This window comes from Canis lupus, chromosome 10 (genome assembly GCF_048164855.1).
Source record: "Canis lupus baileyi chromosome 10, mCanLup2.hap1, whole genome shotgun sequence".
Lineage (NCBI taxonomy): Eukaryota > Metazoa > Chordata > Mammalia > Carnivora > Canidae > Canis > Canis lupus.
In genome coordinates, this window is record NC_132847.1 from 70,705,030 (window position 1) to 70,728,475 (window position 23,446).

Genomic DNA, 23,446 nt, shown 5'->3' on the forward strand with positions numbered 1-23,446 from the left:
TCATTCATGTGCCCCCCCCCGGCTGTCTGGGGTGGGATGGCGGTAGGGACTGGACCGCCCTTCTCTGAGGACCCACTTCAGAGGTCCCAGAGCAATGCGTGGGGCTGGATGTTCCTCTTCCAAGGAGGACAGCCTGTCATTGGAAATAATAACACGCTGACCGCCCTCTGTCCTGAGACCTTCAGGTACTTTGGGGACACGGTCTGGTGCGTTCCTTCATCTTGCTCACTTTGAGCCTCTACCTCCGACCCTAGAACTATGCATAACCCTAAGCGGCTTGGTTGGGGAGGGGGTGTCAACTAAGTAGGACAAAAAGTGGTCTGTGAGGGTCTCTGGATGTACAGATTGGGCCCAAGACTAAGAACTGAAACTCCCTCCATGGCAGTGTGATTTCCTGCAGTAGAAAACCGAGAACAACTTAAATATCCAGCAATAGGAGAACGGCCAGTGGACAGGGGTGTCGCTCATGCAATGGCATCTGGTCCACCATCGAAATAAATGAGCTACAGATACATAGAAAACTGCAAAACTCCTCGAGACATGATGGTGAGCTGAGAAGGCGGATGTAGGAGGAACCTGCCGTCTTGGAAGCAGGTAGGCAATTCCTCAAAATGTCGAATGCGGGGTTGCCACTTGACCCAGCAATCTACTGCTGGGCGTATACGCTAGAGACTCAAAACCACTTGTCCACGCAAAACCTTGCGTGTGAAGAGTCACAGCAGCCTTAGCTACGCCAGCCGAAAAGGGAAAACCATCAGCATGCCCATCGACAGATGAGTGGACCCGCGAAACGCGGTATGATCCACAAAAGGGGATGTTATTGAGCCGCGGGAAAGAATGAAGCGCTCACATGTGCCACGACATGGATGAGCCTCGAAAACCCCATGCTACGGGGAAGAAGCCAGGCTCAAGATGCCAGAGGTCGTAGGGAGTCTATTTGCAGGTTAATGGCTAGAATACACCCACCTGTGGAAGGACAAGTGACATCGGTGGTGGCCGGGGGCTGGGGCGAGAAGCGAGGGGCTGTATGAAGGGGGCGCGGTTTCCCTTTGTGGGGATGAAATGTCCCGGACCTGAATGGTGGTCATGGTAACCCAACATGTGAATGCGCCCTGGATTTTATGCTCTGCAGGGATTGAAGTGGTAAATTTTTATTATGGCTGCTTCGCCACGGTGGGGAAAAACCAAAACAGGACACACATACGTGTGCGCACGAGGAGCTGCGTGGAGGTGCGTGTCCCCGGGTCAGGACGGCGGTGATTTCAGGGAAGGAGTGAACCGAATGGGGGTGGGTGGGCGGGTGGGACGGGCCGTGAAGGTATTTCAAAAGTATCTGTAATATTTTAGTGCCTGAGAACACCCTGCAGTGTATATGGAAGAATGTCAGCACTTAACAAATCTGGGTTAGCGTGTATTTATTGGCACGGTTCTCTGCCTTTTTCTAAATATTTGAAATCCATCCTAATCAAACGAGAAGAAAGCCCGGTGGCTTTGAAAACTGCTTCTGAGCAGCTCTGAGTGTGAACGTGCCTCCCGGGCGCCTGCCCTCCGAAAGCAGGTGACTTAGGGACCAGGGAACATTAGATTTCATTGTATTTTTGCCTGGCTGTGTCCTGTTATTTTAGATTCTATTGAAAATTAATGATGCGGGGACCTTATTTTTTTCCTGCCTAGACCTGGAACTTTGACTCTGATCAATGAATTCCATCTTCCGGAGGCATAGCGATGGGCTGGGGGTTTTCATCTCAGATAATTGCTTTTTCCCCTTTATTTGGCGGTAGACAGAATTTTCTTTTCAGGCCCAGAGATAAGACAGGAAACTGGTATTCTCAGTTTGGGATTTTTAAAATGAGTTATTCCATTGTCATTAGGGGCGGTTCTCCGATCTATAGAACCTCTCAGAGATGGTGGAGTGGGAGAGGGGAGATGCTCGGGTGCTGATTCTAGATGTTGGAGATTATGTCGCCAACAAGCAAATTTGGGGAGTACCACAGGGGGTGGGGCGGGAGATGGTTGAGGGTCGTTTTTCCTCAATAAGGTTTAATACCTTTTTGCCTATCAAGTAAAGTGATTGTCCTGGTTATTTTGGAAGCATAATCATTTAAGCACAATAATTTAAATCCAATCTCGCCACACTTACATCCAGCAACAAGCACGAGGCCACTGGGGTTGGCACCGTACAAATCCTTCCTAAAGGTCCCTCCAAGGTCATGTTGTCCAACAAACTCATCTCACAGGTGAGGAAACAGAGGCCCAGTTTGGCAACAAGCCTCGCCCCAGCCCCCGAGTCCCTTCTCCTATTTCAAGGTCAAATTCCCACGTGGTCCTCCCTGCGAATCTACCTCGCTTGCCGAGCTTGACTTCGAATGTCTGTTGTGCTATTTCTATAAGACAAGCTTTTCCCTCCAAGACCATAGGTTCCCCACTGTGATGGTGCTATGGAAAGAACCCCACACACGGAGTCAGAAAACCTGGTTCGAATCCTCGCCCTGCCGGAGAACCCGCGTGATTTCTTTTGCACGAGTGTCAGCTTCCGCCCTGACAAACGGAGCCCAGGATCCCCAAGTCCAAGGGCTGCTGTGACCCGTGAGGAACTCGACGCCAAGGAAGGGGGTGCAGCTGGGGCCCGTGCACGGGAGCTGGGCCTGTGCATGAGGCCAGGTAGCCACGCAGAGGCGGGCCTCATGTGCCGGTGCAGTGCCAACGAGAGCTGGCTTCTCCCAGGCCCTTGCTATGGGCTAAGCACGTGGCGGTGACTGTCACGGCGCGTGGACTTTCTCTTGTAAGCTTCAGACAGCCCTACAACGTAGATGCTGCCATTATCCCATCTCCTGATGGGAAGGGTAGGCTAACCAGCCTGCAGAAGGTCACCGTGGCTGCTGACGGGGGGCAGGATCTGCACCCGGGGCCGCTGGCTCCAGGCCTCCCACGCGCGAGCCTGCAGGGCTGGATTCCTCTCTGCTCTTGCGGCCTACGAGGCATTTACGGATTGCGCAGCGTCTTCTGCAGATGAGCACCAGCCCCTTCTTGTTTCAATCCTAGGAATCCTTGGAGCATCTTCATGAGTGAAAATATCCCTTCAAAACACAACCTCCAGGGGCAGCCCTGGTGGTGCAGTGGTTAGATGCCGCCTGCAGCCTGGGGTGTGATCCTGGAGACCCGGGATCAAGTCCCACATCAGGCTCCCTGCATGAAGCCTGCTTCCCCCTCTCCCTGTGTCTCTGCCTCTCTCTCTGTGTCTATGAATAAATAAATAAAATCTTTAAAACAAAACATAACAAAACAAAACACAACCTCCAGCCTCTCCTTGTCCCAGGCAAGTGCGAGCGGGCGCCTTGTCTGATTGCCGCCACTTCTCGAACACCTGCTGTGCGGCTGCCAGCCACAGCCCGGCCCGACACTCACAGATGGGCCTGAATTAATTGTCCCGACGACCGTATCACGTTGACACTATTGTCCACATTTTCTAAGATGAGGAAATGAGGTCGCGAGTGAATAAGTATCCAAGAGGCAGCAGAGTTGGGTTTCCAATCCAGGTGTGCCTCACCCCAAAGCCTTTATTCTTTCTGAGAACATCATATTGCCTTCAGAAGGAGGACACGCCCGAGGAACTCCCAACGCGGGGTCGCTTCCTCTCTGACTTGATTGTGCGTGTGCCCCTGGGTTGCTGGAAGGAGGCAGAGCGAGGGCAAACATGCTGAGAACGAGTGTGAAAATCCAACCTAGAGATGCCGTGGGGGGCGAGGGCAAAAAGAACCTTTTGTGATTTTGACCTGCAACCCCTGACTGCGTCCTGCTCCCTGCTGGGATCTAGCTAAGGGCTGGTGAAGACGGCGGTCTACACCTGCACGGTGTCTTCCGAACGGGACCGAGTAAGGACTCCGAAGCCGGGTGGGCTTGGCTTCACATTCAGACTCTCCCACTTAGCAGCTGTTTGATCTTGGGTGGGTGACTTCCCCTCTCTGAGGCTCGGCTTTTGCATCTGTAAAATGGGGGTAACGTTGCCTTCTTTACCAAGTTCTGGTGGGGACTGAGTTGAGTCGTACAAACCTCTTGGAATAGTGCCACCGTAAACACTCAATACCGACACTCGTATTGTCAAGTAATAATAATAAGGAAATGGAGGAGTGAATCAAGCTGAGCTTCAGAGTCCTGTCAAGGGATGAGAGAAGTACTCAGGCCATTCCTTCTTGGGTGACTAATATGCTGCCCATTTGTGGTGTTTCTGATCCCGGGGTAAAGTCCAATTAATTCCTCTCAGGGACCCTATAAGGCTGGCAGCACCTGCTGAAAGCTGGTGGTGGTGGTGGTGGGGGGATGATTCACTCCAGGTTCCACCTGCTGTCTCTGGGGACAGAGCCAGGTGGCTTATTTGAGGCTTACCTTGAGCCGAGTCTTCCCCATGGCCTTTGCAGGTTCTAAAACGATTTAGGGGCTAATGCAAAGGCTTGTAGGAATTTCCTTTGGTGTTTACTAAGGGGGCTGATGGGACACCATCAGAACACAGCTCTTACGTAAGCCGTGCTCAGGTTGGCTGCTGTGTTGATGGGAAGACGATTCGCTCTGAAGTCCCCTGGACTGTTGCATCTTCAGCGACAGCCACCCATGGGAGACACTGTGCGGCCTCAAACAACAGACGTCTCCAGTTCATGGAAAAACCAATCATTCTGTCCATCTTTTCTCTTAGAACTATCCAGTCGTGCTCGAGAGTATTTTCTTCCCCGAGAAGTTGCCATGGTTACAGCTAGGTTTGTTTGTATGGGAACGAGAACATTAACAGGGCAGGTTTTAAACGGAAGTGTAATTTTGGACCACGTAATGGGGATGGGAAATGCCGCAGCCCCTCGGCAGGGACAGGGGGACACTGAGCAGGGAGGGCTTCTGAGCTTCAGGTCGCAGGCGATGCCCTGGGCTCTGGGTGGGCCTCGGTCTCAGGTCCGTTCCTGGTTTGGCCTTGGGCACGTCACTCTCCCTCTTAGGCCATTTGTCATCGTCCCAATCATAAATGAGGACGTTAGACCAAGTGGTCTCCAAACCTCCTTTCACGTCTGGAATTCCAGAATTTGGAGTGGTCTCCGTGGCTTTCTAGGCCACGTCAGGCCGCCAGGGGGCGCGAGGGCCTGTGTTTTGACCACGCCCAGGGGCTGAGACACCAGCTGAGGATGACCAACAAGAGGAAGGATCTTTGAGGTCCAGCCCTTGCTTTCTGGGGGAAGCAGATGACGAAAGAAGACACTGCTGACCTTGACACGGGGGTGGGGGCTCTACCCTTGGCAAGGGGTCTTCAAATCTATTGTCACTCTGATGTCACATCAGTTTCCTGGGCCAGATGCTATCGTCCCATTTTCCCGGGCCCACGGCACTGTGAGAATTTGCTTTGGACCGTGTGGGCTTCCAGGCGTGGACTCAGACCTCACCTCCTCACTCTGCCTCACTCCCTGGCCGTGTCCCACTGTACTTCAAGAGGCCGCCTCTGTTTCGAAAGGGGGCTCCGTTGCACCCACAAGACAACTCACACCCAGGTTGGTTGGGGCAGCCCTTGAATCCATGGTAGGTAGAGCCAGCAGCAGGTGCTGAGCTGCCGGGGTAGACTAGAACTTCTTTCCAGCGAAGCTCCTCTTTGGGGATTTAGACCAGATCCTGGGGAGAAGGGGGTGGCTGATGGGAGCTGTAACCGTCCGGGCCCTGCAGGTAGCAGAATCTACCCGGGCTCATTGAAGTGGCAAAGGAATTTTTGAAAGGGTATCAGGAAACTCTCGGAATCTCCAGGAGGGCCAGAGAACGAGAATCTGAAATTACGTATCCAGAAAGCATGACCAGTCCCAGTGCGGGGGCTTTTCTAGGAAAACACCACTGCCCCAGCAGCCTGGCCCTCCGGGGGCTGGGGGACCCGGTGGCTGCATGGGAACTTCTGGGGACCGAGCCCCTCCTACGTGCTGGGCGTGCACCTGACCTCAGCTCATCCTGTGGGATCCCTACCACTGCCCCTCATTTACAGAGTTTTGCTCGAATAAATCCAGGCTTCTCTGGCCTTAGTGTCTGGGCTCTAACGGTGCACGAAGGTAAAGACCTTGGGCTGGACCTGAGGGTTTATGGCTCATTGGTCCTCGGAGGGAGATTTCAGGAGAGGAAGGATTTTCTGGGTGTTTCTGCTGTCGTAATGCTTTTGATTTCTAGCAAAAGTGGAAGGAGTGGAACAAAAAGGAATGTTAAATTCTCATTTGCTGTTTATTTTCTTGTGCCTCGGGTCCCCCTGGCAGTAGAAATAGCCCTAAAGGAAGGAAGTACCTCCCACCTGACCCTCTGGGGTGTTATTTGGATTTGGCTCTCTTTGGATAAGGAGTCCTTACATTTGGAAAAGACCGTGACATAGAGTCATGCAATCCTGTTAGTTTATAAGCCGAGGAACTGAGGCCAGAAATTACTTGCCCAAAGTCATATAATGAGAGAGTGGCTTTCATGCGTTGAACAGTTACGTAGCGCGCGCCTGCACTGTGCTGGGCGCTGCACACTCTGAGACAGACGACTTCACTGGGGCCACGGAGCTTTCGGTGAAGGAGGCGAGCTCCACACACAGCCCCGCCTCTAGTTCTCCAACCATTATTCCACCTGGAGCAGAAGCACCCTTGGCTCTTTTTCTTAATTTTTTAAAAATTGTAAAAATACGGACTAACCAATGGCATATAAACAGGAAAAAAAAAAAAAACATGACATTTTTAGTACCAACTGTGCAGATGAGCCTTCTTTTTCCTCTCTAGCACGTTGCAAGAAAGCAGTTTTCCCAAAGGCGGGGAGGTGCGTGGAATTCTGAAGTCTCCCACACTATTGATGTGAGTGTAAATTAGCCTTTGTGGAGGAAAAAAATTTCAATGTGTGTGAAACGTTCTTCACACAGAGTTAACTTCCTAGACCGGCTCATAGGAAAACAGCTACCAACGTGCCTGGCGATACGTCTACTAAGGATCCCTAGGTCAGGTACAGTCAGTAGCAAAATCTGGAGAAACCCTAAATGTTCAGCAGTTGATTGCTTATAGGAAGCATGCTGTAGCCACTCTCCCAGTCAGGATTAGATTTGGTTGAGTGTAACAGAAAACCCCAAATAACAGTGACTTACACATGTATGGATTTATTTTCCTCCACCTGAAAGAATCCTGGAGGTAGCGTTTGGGGGTTGGTGTAGAGTGGTGACACAGTCACCTGGAACCCACGTTCTTTCTCTCTTTTGGCACCACTAGACTTATTGCATGGTCAAAGGGGGCTGCTGGAGCTCCAGCCAGGTGTTCACACTCCATGCGGAAGGGAGGATTGGCAAAAGTGAGCGTGTCCTTAGCGCTTAGTCCCTTGGCCGAATATATCTTCGAAGAGAACCTGAGGGTGGGTGTTCAGCTGGGCACATTGCCTGCCGTTCTGGCTTAAGGAGTAAAAGAAAGAAGAAAACAGGGCAGCCCAGGTGGCTCAGCAGTTTAGCGCTGCCTTCAGCCCAGGGTGTGATCTTGGGGTCCCGGGATCGAGTCCTGCGTCGGGCTCCCTGCATAGAGCCTGCTTCTCCCTCTGCCTGTGTCTCTGCCCCCCTCTCTCTGTGTCTCTCATGAATAAATAAATAAAATCTTAAAAAAAAAAGAAATAAGAAAACATGTGGATTGGGCAGGCCTGGGATCTTCAAACATTTTTGCTCACACATCCCAGAATTTTGTAGAACTTATTGACCACTGTGTACAGTTTTAGATTGTCCCTGAATTTTTTTTTTAAATCATAGGTGTATATGGATGTGAAGGAGACAATTTCTGGCCCATTTTTATATTAACACAAAACAAAAAGGTATTGTGTCATCTTAAAAAAATATATCCAGTGGAACGCAAATACCACTGTGATACGATAGCCACCCTCCTCCAACTAAAAGATTAACAGGCAAGGTCTTAACCAATTGGAAATTTTCTATTTTTTCTTTTTTTCTCATTCTACTCCCTCTACAGATTGTTTTCTAACAAATGTTTTTCTGCTTGAATTTCTTTTATTGATCCCTTTGTCATACCTCTTGTCCACAACAGTAGGTATAGAAGGAGAAATTTTACTTTTAATTTCACATGGCTATAAGACTACTAAAATTCTTCTTTGAGTTAACATTACAGTTGTAGATACCATACAATTGATAAAAATAATATAAACATAGCATACTTTAGGCAATATAAAACACAACGAAGCTCTTTGATTGATTTTTTTTTTAGATTTTTTATTTATTAATACATGAAAGACACAGAGAGAGAGCCAGAGATACAAGCAGAGACAGAAGCAGGCTCCATGCAGGTAGCCCGATGCAGGATTAGATCCTGGGATCGTGGGATCACTCCCTGGGTCAAAGGCAGGCATTTAACTGCTGAGCCACCAGGGCATCCCTGATTGATTGATTGATTGATTGATTGATTGATTGATTGATTTGAAGCACCACATACATGGTAATATTGGTTTCAGAGTAATGAGGCTTTTAAAAAACGAATTTACATGTCTTTGGATGCTATTGGTGGTAGGAAGAGTAGGGATAGCCCTCAGTTATATTTCTGATTTTTTCCCCCACAGACTCAAGCATTGTAAACCTTGTTCCATAAATAAATAAGCAGAGATGGAAGGGATTATTCTAGAGCAGTAATGCCACCCACATTCCCTGAACCCTTCTGAGGTGCACATCAAAAAACCACATAGTGGCATATCATCAGCCATTATTTTTAATCATTGACCAGCTGACAGCTCGCTCCTTCAATTTTGTTGAAAACAAGAGTTAGAAGTCACCTGACCTGCAAAGAGATTTCTCATTCGGTCATTGAGTTCATTGATGATCCCAGTGTCGACACCAACACTTTAAATTGTCGCTTTTCACAACCTGCATCATTAGCAGCAGCAGCAGCATCAATGATAATATTCAGGATGGGTGAAAAGTGTGGCTTTCTGTTGTACAGTGTGAAAAAAAAATAGACTTTGAAAGGAAAGTGGGAACCAAAACCTCACCTTGGGTAAAGGTGCATTCTCAGGCAAGTCGGTTTTAGGAAAGTTTCCAAATGGACATGGATGATCATTGATTTCCAAAGACTGTCCCTGCCCAAGTACCCCTTGGGATGATCCCTAGAAGGTAACTAGCAGTTTTGGCCACATCTAACCAGGTTATAAAATACCATTGCGCTCACAAAGCCATTGCATTCCGGTAGGCGCTCTGCTATTGAAGGGTAAGTTACGAGATCCATCATTAATTTAGAAAATGCCTACAAATCAATATGGGCAGAATGATCCTATTTTTGTTATATATGTGTAAGTTCAAAAACAATGACTTTATCTAGTCAAAGGAATTAGACAAAATTTTAATTTTTCTTGTACTCCAAATGTCCGAGGCTTAAAAAACATCTTCCCCGCTCTCTATTTTTCCTTCTCCTTTCCACACTTGAATATGTATTTTACATTGGTTTTATATTTTTTTAAATTTCAAATTACCTTTTTATAATTTTGCATTAATTGATAATATTTATTTATTTGAATGTTCTATTTATTTATTTATGAGAGACACAGAGATAGAGGCAGAGACACGGGCAGAGGGAGAAGCAGGTTCCATGCAAGGAGCCCGACATGGGACTCGATCCCGAGACCCCAAGATCACGCCCTCGGCTGAAGGCAGACGCTTAACTGCTGAGCCACCCAGGCGTCCCTATAATATATATTTAATCTCCATACTTAATCCAGATCTGAAAGGTACCATTCAAACAACTTTGACGAATGCACAAGACACCAAACATTTCCATCAACTCAGAAAATTCCCTCATGTTCCTCCCAATCAATCCTCCACTTATTGGGATTCCCCAAATAAGCACCGATTTGACATTTTTTGCCTATCCTACAATCCCGGGTAATGGAATCATACAGTGTGCACACCTCGTGTTTGACTTCTTTCACTTAGTACAATAACCTTAAGATTATTGTACAATCGCGCTGTAGCGTTTACTAGTAGTCTGTTCCTTTATATTGTTGCTTAGTATTCCATTGTATGAAGATACTACAGTTCATTCCTTCCCCTGTTCATGGACACCATTTCTTAAAAAATATTCATTTTAGAGTAGCTTTGGATTTACAGAAAAGTTGCAAAGATAATACAGTTCCCCCTATGTTAACAATTGGTCCCAACTCATGAAGCCATACTGATACAATATTAAGTGAAGCCCACAATGTATATAAATTCCGCAGTTTTCCCCTCATGCATTTTTGTTGTTGTTGTTCCAGAATTCTATTCAGGATACCACATGACGTGCAGTGGGGTTTTGGTTCTTTCTCGCTCTCTTTTTTAAAGGCTCCTCTGAGCTGCGACAGTTTCTCAGACTTTCCTGATTTTTGATGACTTAGAGAGTTTTGAGGCCAGGTATTCTATAGACTGCCCTTCATTTGGGATTTGTCTGATGTTTTTCTCATGATTAGGCTGGAGTTTTGGGTTTTGGAAAGGACGACCACAGAGGCGGAGTGCCATTTTCGCCACCTAATAAGGATATATGCTATCACGCACCTGCTATCAAACATATACGCTGTCCACATGACTTACACTGATGATGTTGAGCTTGATTCCCTGGCTGAGGTATTGCTTGTCAGATTTCTCTCCTCTAAAGTTATCCTCCCCTCTTCCTTTTCCATACTCTGCTTTCTGGAAGGAAGTCATTTTGCTCAGCCCACGTTTAAAGACTTAATCGAGTGATGCTCCACTTCCTTGAGATCAGACTACACAAATTGTCTGGAACTCTTTTTCATAGAAGATTTATCTATTCTTGCACTTTTGTTTATTTACTCATTCATTTATTTATATCAGTAAGGACTCATGAGCACTTATTTATACTTTGGGGTAAAAGTCCAACACTAGCTATTTATTTTGTTGCTCAAAATTGTCCTGACTTTGGACATTGGGAGGTCCTTTTAGTTGACTCCTATGTCCCTTGGGTGTGCTTCCAACCTTTTGTTTTTTTGAGCATTTTCTTACTTTCTGGCAGGTAAACCTGTTCCAGGTTTATCTTTTATATTTTCTATCCCAGCCTTAAAATCAGCCATTTCTCCAAGCAGTCCTGTTATTTAAATTTTCATTTCATTCATTCATTCTTTATTTCTTTCTTTATTTATTACTGGAGAATGGAATTACAAACTAATATCTGGGTGCTGGGTCATGCCCTTCTTTTTTATACAAAACTTTTTACCATTTACAGCTCAACCCTAAAAGGCCTTTTTTGAGAAACCAGTTTCAAATAGTACCCTATCCCCAACTAATCAGTGCCTATGACATAGTCTTTAAAATATTTTTATAGGACTTATTATGACTTAATATATCAATTCTTGAAATCAATCTAGGCACTGTGTTCTGCAACTTGCTTTTCCCAATCCCACAATATATTATGGATATCTTTCCAGATCAATATACCTGATTCTATCATATTTTTAAAAATAACTATTTGGTATTCTTTCTCTCTGTTCCTTTGCACACACATGTGATAATTTTTGCATGGATGGCACTTTAGAGAATTTCTTTTTTTTTTTTTTTAAAGATTTTATTTATTTATTCATGAAAGACACACAGAGAGAGAGAAAGAGACAGAGACACAGGCAGAGGGAGAAGCAGGCTCCATGCAGGGAGCCAGATGTGGGACTCGATCCCGGGTCTCCAGGATCAGGCCCCTGGCTGAAGGAGGCGCTAAACCGCTGAGCCACCCGGGCAGCCCCACTTTAGAGAATTTCAAATTTTCTATTACAAGCAGTGCTATGAAGAATGTGTATGCCATTGTGAATTCTTGAGTGTTTAACAGCAGCTAATATTTTTAGAAGAAATTATGAAGGGCTTTTACATGGAACCCTCATATTTATGGGATAGCTGCTACCATCATTCTCACGTTACAGATGAGAAAGGCTAATAAGCTAGTCTGGACAATTTCCTCCATATCAGACACTTGGTAGGTGGCAGTCTGGATTTGAGTCTCAGATATGTCTGACTCCAGAACCAAAGAGCTTAAATATTATGCAATTATTGTATTTAAAGAGAATTTAAGGATCTAATGGGATGCACATTATATGTATGTGTATATACACATACATACATACATACATATATATGTATTACTTTATGGCAGGTATATATATACACACACAAACTGCCTTTCCAAAAGCTGTGTGTGATTTTTCATCTCTAATTCTGCTCCAGAACTTGAAAAAAAAAAGAATTCCTGCTTTTGAGAAGTGTTAGAAGGTTAATCCTCTAATAAAAATATTTCCCAAAGGAACGTATGTTTCTTTACTTTGATTTCCAGGACTGTCCCATGTTGACCTGACAGTAGCCATTGGTACTACTTACCAAATATTTCCAGATGTCTGTTTTCTGGGTATATGGTGGAATTGTACTTGAGTTTAAGTGTGATGATATTTTATTTTTTTTTAAATAAATTTATTTTTTATTGGTGTTCAATTTGCCAACATATAGAATATCACCCAGTGCTCATCCCGTCAAGTGCCCACCTCAGTGCCCGTCACCCAGTTTTCTTGACCAAAGAAATGTGACCAGAAGTGATGTGTGTCAAACTTCTGGGGCCCTGCACTGGACATGTAGTGTGAGCCACAAATAAACTCTACTTGGAATTAGCCACTGAGATTCTGATTCTGTTTGTTAATGCAATGTGACCTAATTTATCCTGACCATTACAGCTCAGTGAACGCTTCCAATTCTCGCTCCTGTAAATCTCCAGCGTAGGACACTTATTCCATTGGCATTCCTCGAGAATACTTCTTCTTTTCTCTGACTCTTTTCATTGCTACCTTCCTTTCTGGCTTTTTAGTCTTCTTCCTTAGACAATATGTGTCTTTGGAATAAGGTTAAACCTAAATTCAAATCTCTTCTCTGCCACTAGTCAGTTGGTGGACTTTGTGCAGGTGGTTTGATGTCTTTGAGGCCTACTGTACTCATTAACGAATGTTAGCTGCAGAAATGGATAAATCCCTGAACTTTGGTGGCTTATCGCAATAGAGCCTTTTTTCTTGGTCTCTTGAAGTCCAATGAGGAGGCACTCTGCTCCATCTGACAATTCAAGGAATTAGGCCAAAAGAGTCTCAGTCATCTTTGTCATGTGACTTGCAGGATTCTCCTGGATGTGACGGAGAAGAGGGAAGACGAAAGCTCACACAGAGCTTTTACAGGCCAGGTCTGGAAGTGACATATGTAACTTCTATTGGTCATGACTCATACCCACGGTGATACCTACAAGGGAGTTTGAGGAATGGAGTCTATGTGTATGAACAGGAAGAAGAGAAGTGAGCTTATTCAGGGTTTACTTGTCTTTGCTACATTGAGTTTCATCTCTCATTGTACAGAAAACATGAAAAATTATTTCTACTTCATGGCTTGTTTTGAGGATAGAAGGAGTCAGCATATGGAAAGCACTAATATGGTACCTGGCATCTAGAAGGTGCTCAAAAGTGTTGTTTCCCCATATTGTGAATCTTTGACTTTAGTTTGGGTCTTATACACCAAATTTCATTGGCTCATAATGAGTCTTCAGGCCTGAGCTTCCCATGGGGACAGATATGATGACTGGCACAGAGATGGTGTCTGGTACAAATCCTGATGGCTGACTGTTAAAAGTTGCTGGGAGGGGAGAAGGTTGAGGTCTGCATGCTCCAACATCCAGAAGTTACAGATGTCAGATAGCAGGGGTTGAACAAGGCTCATCTCTGAGCAGAGAGAAGTGGCTTATAATTGTGGTGGCACAATACTTCCTTTTTGCAGGATTGCTTGAAGACTTGAGGGGAGTGGACCCTGCAGGAGCACCAATACCACAGTAACCAAGGAGCCATCCATGTGTGAAGTGTGCCTAGGGAATAGGTGGAGACAACTCTCCCGGAAGAGGAAATGCTACCTTTTGCCTGATGTTATCTCCCTTCATAGAAGGACCATTTAAACCATGTGTGAACCATGTGTGGCAAATTGTGCCATTGAGATAAAGAAACCCAGGACCCCAGCCTGTGTGGTGGGGAATTTGAAATAGACAGAAATGACTAAGAGTGATATCTCCTGGATTTTCTGTCTTTTTTCCTTTAAACATGAAGAATGAGCTTCTAGGCTGTATTAATGATGGTCAGCCCCAAGTTGGTCTTGGGGATTTGGCCTGTTGGGGTTCCCTTGTTCCTTGGGGCCCCTGGTGTCAAGAGGACTTCTGCCCCAGCTCCTCTTCTTCCTGGTTTTATGACCTTTCACCTCCCAGATGGTTAGTATCTCTGTTTATGAGGTGGAAAGGGTGTTATCGATCCTATAAAGTTGTTGAATGGGGTATGCAAACCACGTCAACTATTAAATACATCACCTTCCTATCCTCTGAGTCAAATCTGTTTTCCCCTGGGGTCATCCACCTGTGAGAGTAGCACTATCATGTACTCAGTGACTCATGCCAGAAACACGGGCATCATACTTGCTTCTTTCTCTTTCAACCACTACATTCTATCTGATTAGTTGTTGGGGGCTGCTGGATATGCCTCCATATCTCTGGTCTTCACTCCTCTCTCCATCTCTCTGACAATGCTTTAGTCCAGGCCACTGTCACCTCTTCCCTGGATGATAGAAATAGCAGCCCAATAAATCTTCTTGATTCTAATCTTGCCCCTGACCAGTTTTTTTCTCTTGAGTGTAGCCAGAAAGCATGGGGCCTGCTTAAGATTCACTTTCCTCTATCTGCCCCTCCTCATTCATGCTCTCTTGCTCTCTCTCTTTCTTAAAAAAAAAAAAAAAAAAAAAAAAAGCGGGACACCTGGGTGGCTCAGTGGTTGAGTGTCTGCCTTTGGCCCAGGGTTTGATCTTGGGGTCTTGGGATCAAGTCTCACATTGGGTTCCCTGCACGGAGCCTACTTCTCCCTCTGCCTGTGTCTCTGCCTCTCTCCTTCTGTGTCTCTCATGAATAAATAAATAAAATCTTAAAAAAAAAAAAGCCAGGATAAGGAGAAGTGTGGAGGCGGAGAGCACTGTTTTCATGGACTCTCCTCCTTCCTCTTCCCCTCCTCATGGAGGGGCACTTAACTTGCCTCTCTCCTTCCTTAAAACTGAGAAAGCCTGACATTTGTTCCCTCACCTTCCCTTTCAAAGCTGGAGAGGGCTGATCATTTCATTTCTGAAATCTTTTGAACATCTGGACCTTTATAGAACCTGATTTTCTATGGCTGATGGTGCTGGTTGTGGAGAAGGGGTAGGTGAGAGATAGTGGGTCTGAGAAAAGCATGAGGGAGGTGTATTGCCACTGAAATGATAGAGGAGTCTTCCTTGGGTGAAATGGACCCCAAGGAGGTGCCTCAGGTTTAAATCTTCTTGCTGATTCTTTGAAAGGACCACTGATGGGAGAAGAGGCCTCTACAGACAGAGGGTGAAGGACAGGCTGCCTAGGGGTGGGGGAGTTGGGAGAAGAGGAAGATGTCAAACCTTACCCAGGTTCCCACACCAGGGGGCTGGGTAGAGGGAAGTCCCTAGAGAGCCTTCTAAAGAACCACAAGTGCCTCTATGAAACAGCCTGCATTTGAATACTGGCCCCCAGAGAGAAATAGCCAGTCCTTCAACAGATAGACTGAGAAGCAGAGACACCTGACAAGAAGGGGACTCACCTTCACCCTGAAAGATCCCAGTGTGTTTGCTTACACAAGGGAATGAGTGTCATGAGCAACAAAAAAAGTAGACTGTCCCCCTGCCCGTAGTTGGACGAGGACATCATCACCTTCCTTCTCCCTCCTTCCCGCCCCAACAGTGGAGGCAGAGAGGCAAGGAAGATGGAAGGACTGAGCGTGCACCAGATCCAACTCCTTCTGCCCCCAGCTGCTGGAACTGCAAGCATGACTGGGTTGGAGGGCAAGGGAGGAGGAGACTTCAGTGAGACAGGAATTAAAAAATAAATGGACCAAGCTATATAATAATAGAAACAAGATTGTTTTTAATATTTAAGGTGACTGAACAGAAGTAGCGTTGGACTGAACCATATTTAAGGAAGTCCATTACCCAACAGCAAGGGAAAGGTGGACAGAGTATGAAAAAGAGCAAGAATTTGAAAAGCTGCCATTTGCTGTTCACATATCAACAAATTGAGTATCTTAATTTTTCCAATAGCTCTGCAGAATAGTTATTAACTTCATTTCCAGATGAAGAGCTTGAGAATCATCGGAGAGACCTGCAGGAAGATGGCCCAGCCAGAAGGTGGATAATCATATTGCAGTGTGACAGGAGCATAGACTTGAGAAAGGCACAGAAATCGTATGTGGGAGGGTGTGGTTTTTCCCACCTTGGAGAAAGTTGAGTTTGCAGAAGTTCTGCTGGAGGAATTCAGAACTGAGCTGGGTTTTAAATGACAAATAGGATTTTCCTACCAATGGAGTGCAGGAGTAAGGAACCCCAGAGAGGGGGAAGGTGCCTGGCAAAGCCTGATGATAAGAAAGAACAATCTGTGTTTGTAGAACAATGGTACCCTGTATCCACCAGGGAATTTTGATGAAGAATGCTGCATTTTCCTCCTGAAAGGGATGTTCCAATGTGTACTTTTTCTGGCAATATCTGGTGGTGCCATTTTCCTTGAAACTTGCCTATCTCAAGTGATGACTTAAAAACAATTGCCCGTTAGCTTTTCAGAAAATGCCATCTTAACATTTTATTTTGCATTTTTTTTATTGCCAGCAAAGCTTTAATGTTTTATTATCTATTTATCGGCTGTTTGGTTTTCCTTTTGAGTGTATGCCCTTTGCCCATTTCTATTGAGATGCTTTTTTTCTTGATTTGTAAGAATTCATTAGTGATTTTATTAATATTCCATAGTTTTTGGTTGATTTTTAATTTTTATTATTATTTTTTTAGTTTTGGTGATTTTAAAAATCTTACTTTTTGATTTATAGAAATTTTAATGTTCATCTAGTCCAAATGTCTTTTATTTCTTGGCTTCTACTGTCAGAGTTCTTAGGAAGACCTCCACCTTTTTATGCATAACTATTTTATCATTATTTTCTTGTACTCTTACTGTTTGGTTTTTAAAAAAATATTTATTTGAGAGAGAGAGAGAGAGAGAGCGAGAGAGCACATGAGCGGTGGGGGAGGAGCAAAGGGAGAGGAAGAAGCAGACTCACTGCTGAGCAAGGAGCCAGACTTGGGGCTCCATCCCAGGACCCTGAGATCATCACCTGAGCCAAAGGCAGATGCTTAACCGATTCAGCCACCCAGGCACCCTTGATTCTTTATTCCTATCTAATTTCATATTTCTCAGTTTTGATAGCTTGTAAATTGAGAGTTAAGTTTGGGGGAATTAGTAGTAGGATCAGAATAAGGACCTTGTTTTGTTTTGTTTTAGCTCAGCTCATGAGTTTGTGTGCAGGCAATTATGGATTGTCTGAGGTTTTTTGCTCCCCTTCCCCACCTCAAATTCCCCTCTCAACTTATTTCCATCAGGATATGTCCTATGGAAGATAAAACATAGCGACATATTCTTTGCTAATCTCTTATTGAAAGGTGAAATCTAGAAACAGACCCATAAAATGGAGAACAAACTGGTGGTTGTCAGAGGGAGGGGTTGAGGGGGATGGGCTAATGAGGGAAGGGGGATGGGAGTACAGGCTTTCAGCTATGGAATGAATAAGTCATGGGGTAAAAGGTACAGCATAGGGAAGATAGTCAATGGTATTATAATAGTGTTGTAGGGAGACAGGTGGACTTGTCAAATTGCTGTGTTGTATACTTGAAAGTGATGTAACATTGTGTGTCAACTCTACTTTAATGAAAAAGAAAAAGAAAAGTCTGTTTCCCCTCCCCTTGATTCTGGGCTTACTTTGATCAATAGAACATGATAGAAGCAGTGCTCCATGACTTCTGAAACTAGCTCATAAAATCCCTGCAGCTTCTGCCTCGGTGGATCTCGTGGACTGATCCCGCTTGGGACACTCTTTCTCAGAAACCTAAGCCGCCTGTAGCTTCTCTGGTCCACAGCCCAAGTGGAGCTCCCAGCCAACAGCCAGGATCAAATTCTAGCTACTGAGCATTCAGAGTGAGATGTTCTAGCCCAGTTGATTCCAGTTGACTGTAACCAACCCAACTCACCCTTGACATCACATGCAGAGAAACTGTCCATCAACCCACAGAATAGTAAGATATTATAACTTGTTCTTTTAAAGCATTAAGTACTTGGCAACTTGTTGCTCAGTGAGAGGTCACTGACACAGATGCTCCCCACCATACTGAAACACTGCTTATCAAGTGTACCAATGGTCTTAATGTTGTCAAATCCAGTGGTAACTTAGGTCTTACCTTGTGTGGTCTCCAGCACCATTGCTTCTTGAAAAATTCTTTTCTCTCAGCTTCTATGACCTCCCACTCCCCTGGATTTTCTTTTACTGCACTGGCTGACACTTCTCAGTTTCCTTTGCTTTATTTATTTATTTTTTCAACCTCTAAATCTTGAGATATCTCAGGATGGTCTTGGCTCTTTCTTCATCTATATTGATGCAGTTTTTCTAGGTGACTTCCCTCAACCCATGACTTTAAAAATATCTGTGTAGTCAACTATACTTCAATAAGAAAAAAAATTCTCTGTGTTGATGATACCCAAATATATCGGCTAGTGTTGACTACCCCTGGGACTGTAGATTTTTATTGCTTATTACTTGTCTGACATGTTCAAAGGCATCACAAAACTTACATAGTGAAAGTATAAGTCTAGATTCCTCCCACACCCAAGGCCATTCCTTCATCCATTGACTTCACTTAAGTAAATGGTAGCAACACTCTCCCAGATGCTCAAACCTAGACAACTAGGTGTTACCATGATTACTCTCTTCCCCTCATTCCAGTATTAAATCATGTGGAATCTATTTGAAAAACATAATTCAAAATAATTCACTTTTTTTAAAAATCTGCATCTATAGACTATAGCCGCATTTTGTTGCCTTGGACATCCAAATGATCCTCTAATTGGTGTTTTTCTTTCCACACTTGCACATTTGTTCTCTAAACTGAGGGCAGATTGTCCTTTGAAAATATACTTGGATTATGTCAATACCTTGCTTACTTTTTTTTTTAATTAAAGATTTTTATTTATTTATTTGAAAGAGAGGGAGAGAGAGAGTGGGCATGAGCAGGGGGAAAGAGCAGAAAGAGGGGGAGAAGTAGACTCCCCACTGAGCAGGGAGCCCAATGTGGGGCTCCCCATGACCCTGAGATCATGACCTGAGCCAGAGGCAGACACTTAATCAACTGAGCCACCCAGGTGCCCCACTATCTTGCTTACTACTTATAATGGCTTCAGATTGACTATAGTTTAAAGCTCTACTCTTTCTCCTCATACAGAGCCCTACATGGTCAGGCTCCTATTTTCTTCTCTGATCTCATCTCTTAATGGATTGTTTCCCTCCCCACCCCCCTTCTGAGACCACAGTGGCTTTCTGTTGGTTCCTTGAATACTTCAAGCTTTAAAGCCTTTGCACTAGTTATTCTCTGTACCTGGAATTGCCCCTCTTTTGACCAACTGCAATTGGTTCCTTTCTGCCCACCCAACCACTCCTGATTCCATCACCATATTTTAGTTCTCTAGGTAGTGATTGGCTTGTTACTAGTTTTCCCCATTAGAATATTATTTTCATGAGACCACAGATCTTGTCTGTCCTGCTCACAATGGTATCTCTGGCAATAATGTCTGGACATTATTATGTTATTATTTGATATCCTAATAATGTCTGCTGTGTAGACACTCAACAAATATTAATTGAAATGAATAGTCTTAATCCTTTTTCATTTCCTCATTTTTTTCCTGCTCCCTTTGAGCCAGAAATAAGTAAAATGCCATTGTAAGTGAAAAATGCCAGCTAAGCCACCAGGGCAGGAAGCACACTAGATGAAAGGAATCTCTTCTATGCATCATTTTGCCTGATGCTTGTAACTCTCAGAATAAAGCCCAGCTCAGGAAGTGCACACCAGCTACCCCAGCTGCCTTGGTCTGATGGGGCATTCTTACTCTGTGCCAATCTCTCTCTCCAGTGAAGTCATCCTCCTCCCTAAATATCAACTCCTTCTTAGTTCTTGTATTTTTCATAGGAAATGTGTTGGTCCTGCCATCAAAATGCCTGTTCTTTTTGTCTCAATAGATCCGTCAAGATCCATCTTCAGCCCTATTGCAACAGGTTGACACATCTTAATTGAGCTCTGACGACAAGTTGGGCCTGTTCAGTCCTGTGATCTCTCGCAGCCCTTTCCATGGCAAGCGCCACACCTTATATGCATTTTATAGAGAGCTCTGGACTCAGTCTCTAGACAGGTAAAGAGAATCAGGGGAGGCTGCATGGGGAAGGACAAGGCTTTTGGAATTTCTCCCACATAACTTCATCAGAGCAGTGCTGCTTTATCTGCTTTCACCTGGTGGAACTCCATCCTAACCAGGGTGATATTTTAAAGGCAGCCCATGAAAATTCCTTTGAAAGACACAGCTTGAGAAGCTCTAGAGGGGCTTTGGGAGGCAGGACTCTCAACATACACATCACAGCCAGTTTTATCTCTAAGTGGAGCTGCTGTACCCTCAGCTGAGCAATATTGTCCTTGAATTGCTGGGCATGTTGTGTGGATAGCGGCTATTCATACCCTGAAATGATGAGGCCACCTTCAGCTCACATTCTTAAATGACATGTGGCCTGAGATACCTGTTCTCCTAGTGGAATGACCAGCAGAACCCCACTCATTTAACTTGCTGACCTGTGTTCACATATATAGTAACTGGAGTAGCTTAGTGTCTTGCCCCCTTGAGTATCTCATTTTCAAAGCATCTCACATCTCATTTTAACAAAGGGGCTCTGCTGTTAACATTTTGAAACCACAGCTCTATACAGTGTCTTCATACTTTAGCAAATTGCTGGATTTGCATCTTGCAGTAGGCATATACAATATGCCTTAGGAAGGAAGTGAGGCCCGTAATATTATTATTGCTTTGAAGTTTTAGGAGCCGGGAATTCATTGCCTTGTGCCATAAATACAGTCATGAAAAATGTGGATCCATAGTATTAAATTAAGCTGCTTTGGTGAAAAAGAATGCTATTGAGGTGCTTTTTTTCCTCCTTTTTATTCTTACTTCTCAGACTTTAGGGCCATTCAATCAGCAACGTCAAGAGAAAGAAAGGTTTTTAATTGAATAAACTGAAAGCAGCTTAATTAAGCATTGCGTGACCTGAGTAATTAGGATTTCCAATCCGTTGCTAAAATAACCCAGTGAATTTTGGGAGAGGAATTTCCCTGAGATTCACAACATATCAACAGAGAGGACTTGTCAACCTATGGACTTGACATCATTTTAGGAGGCCAATGCACTCTGTTCATTTATTCAATCAGTATTTGTTGAGTGCTTACCTTGTGTCACACTGTGTTGTGTAGACATTGGGCCATAACCATTCATAATGTATGCAAGGTCTCTGCTCTCAATGAGCTTACATCCTAATGGGGATGGAGTGAGATGGACCATAAAAACAAACGTGATTATGGGTAGGGCTACATGGCGTGCATGGGCAGTGGGAGAGAGTAATAATCAGTTGGTGGGGATCCGGCTTGCTATGGTTGGGGAAGGCGTCTCCAAAAGATGACATTTGAGCTAAGAATAACTGATGGGAAGGAGCAAGCCACACAAAATTCTGGGAAAAACAGTATGAACATGAGGGCAGCCCGTGCAAAGTCCCTGGGTATCCCTGGAAGGGGGGTGGTAGGAATAGTGGTCAAAGCCAAGAGGGACCCTGGTTATATAGGGCCTGGTAGACTGTGTTAGAAAATCCCCACAGTGGGCACTTGATTTTAATTGCAATGGGAAACCATTAGAGGGTTTCAAGAGAGAATGGGATTATTCATGTTTGGCTTGCTGTGTCAATCTACTCCCCCCCAGAAGGGATAGATCAGAGGTACTGAATCATACCACATAGAAAGATTTAAAGTAATACCTATCCAGGTCTGACCCTAGAGATTCTGATTTTTCAGGCTTTCCAAAATTGGCATGTTGGCCCCTTCTTTGAAGTTTCTGGTGTGCTGCCACGGTTGAGTGCCACTCAGTTGGGTCTCCTTGTGCAGCACATGTTTACAAGTTGGGAAAAGATCATACATTATTCATTATGAATTTTCCTACTTAGATGGGAACGGAGCGTACAATTAAATAAATGCAGCGGAATGGTTAAATTCAGAAATTATATCGGAAATTATACCGATAGGCACTGGGCTAGTGGTTTACGCCTTATTTATACCTTGTAAGAAGTATGTGTGAGAGAGATAAAGTCCAAGGTCATGGCCAGAAAGTGTTTGGTTGAGCGTCCAGGTCAGAAGAGAATTGTTGCAGACATGGGACATTGGATAGGACTGGGTGTTTCCCTCTTACGCAGAGCTCTTCATCATTTTCCCATTGCATCTTGAATTCAGGATCTCTCATATATTCCTTAGCAATCATCAAATAGGAAAAAAACCTCCACTTTTTTTGAGCTGGTCTAAATTGGCACTAGTGTATGGTTGTAGAATTTCCAAGCCCCATACCTTGCAGATTTCATTTCCTGTGAGGGAAGGCTAAGATGTCTTGATCACCTACAAGGGAAACTAGTGCATTTGCCCAAAAGTCCTTTAAAATCTTTAGCTTCTGTAATGTTTTGGGTAACTTCTTTAACCTTTGCAATGCGGGAAGTGACTGAGCTTCCAAAGCCACACCCGGGCCCTGATGTAAGGCTTCACTCTTCTTCCTGAATCTGCCCCAGGTAAAGAGTGTCTTCTCCTGGTTCTTGGAGCTATCACTGCTGTCTGGGAGAACCTTCTCTTGAGAGCTAAAAAAGTGAATGTTTCACAACCATTTATCAAGGTCCATGGGGGGGGGGGGGCGCGAATGTGTGTGTGTGAATACGTGTGTGTGTGTTCAAGCTTGGGAGACAATGTGTATGGGCGTGAGGGGGTTCGTGTGTGTATACGAATGTATGTGTATGCACCCATGACTGTGTGTGTGTATGTCAGTGTGTGCATGGGGGTGAATCGCATGTGAATGTGTGTGTGTCGTGTACCTGCATCTGGAATGGGAGTAGGGAGAGGGCTGCGAGCCAACCCGAGGAGACGATAATGAACACCTTTTCTTCTTCTTTTTTTAATATGCATTTTTTTATTGAAGTTCGATTTGCCAACATATAGTAAAACACCCAGTGCTCATCCCGTCAAGTGCCCACCTCAGTGCCCGTCACCCAGTCACCCCATCTGAAGTCCCACTTCGTTGCAGGAGCTGTGGGGTTAATACCGATTTCACAAAACTAGGGTCTTGGGCTGGAGAAGCTGCTGGCAGCTTATCTCACTCTCCCCAGGATTCTTGTTTCACCTTTGTAGTAACATTTAAATTAACTTGCTTTGATGGTCTCGGAGTCCAAACGGCAGACTACACGAGATAGAAATGTGCTCACA

At 44.7% G+C, this 23,446-nt stretch overlaps 1 long non-coding RNA gene across 4 annotated transcripts in view; it reads left to right on the forward strand.

The window, feature by feature from the left end:
* Positions 1-23,446, forward strand: part of LOC140641934 (uncharacterized) — a 107,140-nt gene that overhangs the window by 38,907 nt on the left and 44,787 nt on the right. For 2 of the 4 annotated variants that reach the window (XR_012038515.1, XR_012038517.1), the window contains exon 4: positions 20,140-20,309. The exons of the other annotated variants lie outside the window; for them this stretch is intronic. This is a non-coding gene — a long non-coding RNA (uncharacterized lncRNA). The remainder of the gene's footprint in view (positions 1-20,139; positions 20,310-23,446) is intronic. 4 annotated transcript variants of the gene reach the window in all.